This window comes from Haliotis cracherodii, unplaced genomic scaffold (assembly GCF_022045235.1).
Source record: "Haliotis cracherodii isolate W230 unplaced genomic scaffold, xgHalCrac1.p SCAF_10, whole genome shotgun sequence".
Lineage (NCBI taxonomy): Eukaryota > Metazoa > Mollusca > Gastropoda > Lepetellida > Haliotidae > Haliotis > Haliotis cracherodii.
The window spans coordinates 41,174,779-41,182,109 of record NW_027266265.1 but is presented as its reverse complement, the minus strand read 5'-3'; positions in this window follow the sequence as shown (position 1 = coordinate 41,182,109).

Below are 7,331 nucleotides of genomic sequence, written 5' to 3'. Positions count from 1 at the left end.
TACCACCAAGATGTTTTGATAATCAGAAAACCATGGGTAAGGAGAATCTGGAAAGCCAAAACAAAAGCAATCAAAAGTGTTACTTAATGTCAAATAAGATGTTTATTTTATTCATAAAGAGAAAAATGAGCCTTTGCAAAGAACAAAAAGCACCTTTATGAAGACAAGATGTGTGACAAGTGCATGGTTATCAAAATAAGGCACACCAAAACCAATATGGTATTGTGGTACCTATTATAGCATTTGATGTCCCATGAACTGTGACCCATCGGCTAATCGGTCCCATATGTAAATTGGTAGTGTTTAATTTGTAACTTAGATGGTTCGTACCTGAAATGAAATAAACGTTGCATTTGTGGACCACCACTAAAATTCAAGTGAAATAAATCACATGACAAACTCTCTTGAAGGTACATAACTCACGTACCATTTGAAAAATCAGTGAATGTAACGAAACAACAATAGTCCAACAAGTTTCGAGAATCGATTATTTTGTGGTATGCGACAACCAGAAATTAGAGTTACATGACTGAGTTGTTGTTGACATGAGACGGACTACCTGGTTCGAGATGTTCCGCGGGGTTACAGTTTCTAGAAGGCTGGATGTACACATGTGTTAGTTTGAAATCTGGCATCTTCAAAACGTACGGTTGGTACTAATGGCAATGTTGCAGGACGGCGGATGAAGCGGTGAACGTCTTCGTGGTCTTAGAAGTACTGCAGGCCTAACAGCGGAGTCTTACGCCAAAGGCACTGGGTATAGTGAAAAAACCCAACCTTTCACTTCTGTAGTAGGAACGATTGCTCTGACACTATCCAAGTCCCATGTTCGTAGTCCATAAAAACGGAACGGAGTCATAGATCAGCTGGCAGGTGGTCTCGAAATGCTTGAAACATCTTGGTGAATGTTGTTTCCTTCTTGTCTGGTAGTAGCGCATATACAAGCGGGAACATCTCTCCCTCGACTAAGACATGGATCGTAAATATGATACTCAAAGGTTTTTTAAGGATCACATCTTTAATGCAACATGAAATTATGATATGAAGTCATATTGGCATAAAACCCGGTACACAATGATTGGGAGACCCCTCTGGAGACACTACCACACTAAGAAATTCTGTGATGGACACCATATGCACGTGTGGAATGATAACCACAGTTGCCACCATTGTGACTGATTGTCATTGGAACCTTGCACATCATTGTTTGAAAGCCTGACAAGCGTTGATTCCAATTACTGAAAACAGAAAAGACGAGGAATTAGCCGGATGCGTAGGGATGCTCGAAACTGGGGCAACACAACGCCACATTTGCCAACGCCCTTGGTGTCAAAACGTGGACTGCAGGGCATGGACTCGGTATCACTCATGGTGCAACTACCCGGCGACATGGAGGTGGTCCACCACACAGCGAGATAATCAGTTTCTCTTGCTCTCAGCAAGACGTCATCACTTTATGACGGCAACCACGCTCAGAAATGAACTGCGCATCACCACTGGTGTAAACATTTCAACTCAGACAGTCCGTAATCGCCTGCGGGAGGCTGGTCTTCGGTCAAGAAGAGCATATATTCACATCCGTCTTACCCAGCGTCACAGGCAACGCGTTTTGATTGGGCGAAAGATCATGTCAATTGGACAATCAATGCTTGGACATCTGTAGTCTTAACAGACGAGTCACGATACTGTTTAGACTTCACTGTTCGACGTTCTTTGGTGGGGCGTAGAGCAAGAGAGCGATTTCAGGATGCTAACGTAGCCGAACAGATGGGGAGGTGACTTAATAACGCTTTGTGATGGAATCAGCCGGGATTTCCACTTGCCTATTGTTGCTTCTGTCCATTCTTTGTTGCACAAACCTGCATAACTGAGCATTATAATGAAACCTGGTGACAAGACATATTCGATTGTCATATATTTACATTATTGTTTTCTTTTAGTACATCTATATTGCCAATAATAATTAAAAAAACAAAAAACAGAGTGAGTAAGGTTGTGTCGCAAGATTTGATAAAAACACAGTTTCATAAGACATAATGAAACATTATTCGTACGAGAAACCTCTTCCTGGTATATTCTTGTAACTGGAATCACTTCTTCTCCAGCATGCTTCTTCGTGTTGCTTAAGAAGACTCGAATGTTTACTTTTGACTGGTCTGCTTATTGGCTGTGGAGGTTCTAAAACTTAGTGTTGAGAGTAGCTGATCTTGTGAATATAGATGCCTACAGGGAGACATGCCAAGTCTCTAAGTATTGCAGCTGAGGGTGTATATCTTCAAACTCCCAAAAAGAAACGGCCTGCTCGATTCTAAACTGCATTGATGGACGAGCTGATCTGCTGATTTACTGGTAAAACATTGCAGTCAACACCTCCTATCCTATCCCTTTACACCTTGCAATTAGTGCTCTTCTTGTTGCTTGGGCAACACTTGTTGCCGTAATATTGTAGTCTATAGAGTCATTTAGAAGTAGACCCAGGTTAGCGTATCTGTCGACTGTTCCAATAGGTAGATTACCGCCTTTATATGTTACTTGAGATCTCGACACAGAAGAGCTGCGGAAGTGCAGAACTTTGGGTTTGTCGGCACTGATACCTGTATTATTAGTTTTACACCATGTAACTGCGTAGTTGAGCAGGCTTTGCAAGTCTTATTCTGTTGCTGCTATCAGAACAATAACAACATACATTGACGTCATCGGATTTCGGTCAGATGATTGGCTGACCATTAGGGCTATAAACTTTGTCGTCGTTTCAAGTGATCAGTAATTTTAAAAAAATATATGTACAAGTTACATGATGGTCGTTCTGGTTTATTAAAAACGGTCCCAATCCAAACACTTTCAAATATTATGCACATATGTAAATGTCTCAGGTGCCCCATTAATTCATTCTTCTTTTCATCGTGACATAGAAACCAGAACTCAGAGTGCACACATACTACCCTCACAGGGGTACACACTTTCAAATGTACCCAGTGATGACAAGAAGGGTTCGTCACTGGGCCCACGACACAGCAACAATGGACGCACATACTCGGAGTTCCTCGAATTCGAATTTTGGGGCACTGGCAGCATCGTTCATCTGAGTCGACTTCGTCGTTCGAATCAGAATCAGAAGATTCGATGTCGGGACGAAGTGAGAGTATGTCGATGTGCTTCGCTTGGGGTCAGGTTTATTCTGCCTCATTCCAACCTGTCCGTATTTGGCTTGAGGATGGTTTGCCTGTTGTTCAATGATTTTCTTTAGAATCAAGTTCTCCGTAATTACCTTGCCCCCAACGATTGCACTGATGACTTTCCTTTTCATTGTCGGCTGTGATTCCGTCATTAGAACATTTTTTTTTCTACTGAAGAATGCCACACTGTCTTCATTTATAACTGAATGTTCTTTACAGTCCTGCTGTCAGCCTTTTACCTCCTTCATCCCACCAATTGACGATTACTCATCTTGAAACACAGTTGAAGGGGTAAAGTTAATTCGGGCCATAGCAACCAGGGTGTTTAAAGGATAAATGCCACATGAAAGAGGCCTGGAGATGCGCTTGAGTCAATGATACTGAATAGGCTTGACAGGCCAAATGACACACTGAATGTCTGCTCACAGAGCCGGTAGCATAGTCGCACATGAACTTGTGTCTAATGTTGCAAACCCTGCAAAACGGACGAAAACATCCGACATCCATAGGTTACAAGATGTGAGATGTGTGTGCTGGCAAGACAAACAGAATAATATCATGTTAACCGCCCCAACCATAATGAATGAGAACGCGGCGACAGCGTGTTTCAGAAAATGGTGCTCCAGGTAATAGCGAAAAACTTCGGAATTCGACCATCCGGAATCAGAGACTGTTCCAGCCGTTCCAGGTGACGACCCCTCCATAAGCTCCTCATGCACTTATTTCCCTTGAAAACCAAAAATGGTGGTATCGGTGTCCCTACAGCGCTAACATATCCGAGTATGGTCCTGGAATTTGACTTTGAATTGGCGACTTGGATTTGGTGACGGCATACAGTATTCGGCAAGGTTAATGTAATGTTCACGACTCCCTTTTTATCTACGTCATAGATGCAGTGTGGACTGTCTTTCAAGTCGTACAAGGATTCTTCCAAGATCATGGAAGTTGTGGCCGACTGTCTCCTGTCTCCTTTCGCGCGGAAGTTCAAAAGGGAACGCGGTTTTTGAACTTTTAGATCTGGCCAATGCATGACGAAATTATACAATCACTACGTGGACAAAGGCTTTTCTTCTTTTAATCGCTTGCCAAGATAAATAGCTAAATCAGTGGCAAGAGTGGCTACTTACATACGTGAATATCCGTATCCCAAATCGGCCGTGGCTTGAACTTGGATGACTAAATGTCTCTCCGTCTCAATTGATAGCAGAGGTGTAGGGCCTGTTTCAGTTGTCTATTCCGATATCTCCACTGGTGGGATCAGGTAACATAGCAAACGGAGCAGAGAAAGATAGTACAGCCTTCCTCACCGACCTTCCATAAAGCATAGCTTTATAAGCCATATCTAACGTCTGAGAAATATTGACGGTATTTCCTTCTCTCAGTCGGCTGACTCGATTATTTACAGACCGGCACTCGACGACCTGATTAATTACATGTATCATATAACACAAGTCTTGTTTCAGGATTAAATAATGACCTTGATTATATTTCGATGCCAGAAGGTGGTGGCTCATGGGCCAATCTGGCTATATATCAACCTCTAGGTTCTATGTGACTTCAGATTACTGTCAAGGGCCGAACCAGCCTGACTTTAAATTCTGTTTGTCAAAAATAGCTACCTATGTTTATATTGCTTGAGTATAGCACCTTTGTAACCCTGGTGTTGTAGATTGGTTTCCTCTGCAGCATCGTCCTTGTTGATACTCGATGGCGGGTGGGGAGCAGAGGTGTCGAACTACAAAATCACACCAGTCTCACAACAAATCTCCTGGTTCTTTCAAAGCAAACAAACGTCGTCATGTCGATTCTGTTTCGTCTGACGATGAGGTATCGCCTATTGTTGCAGATTCTTGGCCACGATTCATTGTTATCGCATCGGTCGATGAAACTCCTTTAAAACTTAATCCGTTTGCCATATCAAAGGGCATCCAAAGTACTTGTGGTGAAGTGAAGAACGTTACACGTCTTCGTTCTGGTTCCATACTTGTGGAATGTGCACAGAGACAGCAATCTATCAATTTGCTGGGTCTCCAGCAGTTTGTTAACACGCAGGTTGCTGTCTCAGTGTACAGGACACTGAATTCTAGTCGAGGTATTGTGCGAGATCGAGCACAATGTCTTTCAGAAATGACAGAAGAAGAGATTGCAGCAGAACTTAAGCATCAGGGTGTCACCGCTGTCAAGCGATTCACACGCAAAACAGAAGATGGAAATATAATAAAAACTCAGACATATCATTTCACATTACTGTAAAAGCTGGATACTTAAACATCGGAGTGGAGGTTTATGTTCCAAATCCACTCCGGTGTTTCAAGTGTCAACACTTCGGTCACGGGGTCAAATCGTGCACGGTCAAGACAAGATGCTCCCGTTGCAGTGGTCCTCATGAGGGCACAGAGTGCGCAAATGAGATCAAATGTGCTAACTGCAGCGGTGAGCACTTGTCGTCATCCAAATCTTGCCCGATTTTCGATCACGAATCGAAAATACTAAAAATCAAACATACAAATAATATTTCCTACTCTGATACCAAAAACCTCCTTGTTCCCTCTCAGACCCCTTCAAATAAATTAGGGGACACGGGTGGCCCAGTCGTCTAAGGCGCCGCGATTCGCTGTGCAGAGTTGCGTCCCTTGGGCACGCCAGAAACCTATGATTTTAGGTTCGAATCCCGGTTCGCCTCGATTATGTTTCTAGGTTTGTCAGCACCATACCCGTGCTCGTGGGGTTCTCCGAAGTGGTAAACGTCTGAGACCTGCATCACTTCCGGCTTTCCTCCCACATTGAGCTGACACGCCGTGATATCACTGGAATACTGTTAAAAGCGGCGTTAAACCCAACTCACTCACTCAGATAAGTTATATTCAGCTGCAGTCGCTTCTCCGAGTCAAGGTCACAAAATCACCATGAGATCCACTCAATGTCAAACTGAAATCTCTCGGGTCCACAATGACTAGATCATCATTGATGAAGCACCTAAATTGTCTCCCGATAAGCCATCAACAATGACGTCATCTCAAACGGAAAGCCTGCAACCTTCGCATATTCAACCAACTGAACCAGAAATTATAACGGAAATTGAAACAGTTCAGGGCGAAGCCCATCTATCAAAAAACCAAACCAAAAAGCAAATGAGGAGAAAGGCCAGAGCACTCCAGCACTTGGATGAGCCTTCTCATGACGCGTGCCCTGTAGCGGTTCATAATTCATTTGAACCATTGGATATGGAGGTCACTCCTTCTCTCCCGGTACATGGGAATGTTCCTTCCACTCGTTCACGTATCCCAGTTGAACCTCCATAAGTGGAGCCACAAATTTAATACAATGGAATTGCAGAGGACTTAGGAACAATTTCAATGATCTACAGTTATTATCACAGGATTTTAAACCATCGGCTTTTAGCTTACAAGAAACATACCTGAAAAATACAGATAAATTTGATTTTCGTCAGTACAATTCGTATCATTCGTTTTCACCCCCAGGTGACATGGCGACAGGCGGCGCTTCCATTTTGGTGAGGCAGGATGTCGTCCATAGCCCCGTCCCTCTTAAATGCGACCTTCAAGCTGTTGCTGTCCGTATGTCTTTACATATTACTTTCACACTTTGCTCTTTATACATTTCACCACCGTCTTCTCTTCAGCAGTCTGATCTTCAGGATTTGTTTGATCAACTCCCAAGACCCTGTGTCATTATTGGTGACCTGAATGGGCATAACCCTCTGTGGGGAAGTACAGATACCAACAACAAAGGGAAAATCCTGGAAGACTTCATTTCAACTAACAATTTATGCATATATAATGATGGATCAGACACATATCTGCATCCCGCTAATGAAACTTATTGATTTGTCACTCACAGATCCAAATGTATATAACGAATTGGAATGGTCAGTCCACAATGATCTATGTGGAAGCGACCATTTCCCCACAATACTTTCTGCTATTAACCCGAATGATGAACCACCTGTGTCAAGGTGGAATTTTAAAAGGTCCAACTGGCCATTATTTCAGACACTTTGTACTGACAAATTGACATCTGACATTTTCATTAACGTCCCTGATCCTATTCAGTTGTTCACGGACACACTGAATAATATTGCTGATGTAACTATTCCTAAGTCCTCTGTTAAACCACACTTTCGTAAACCATGGT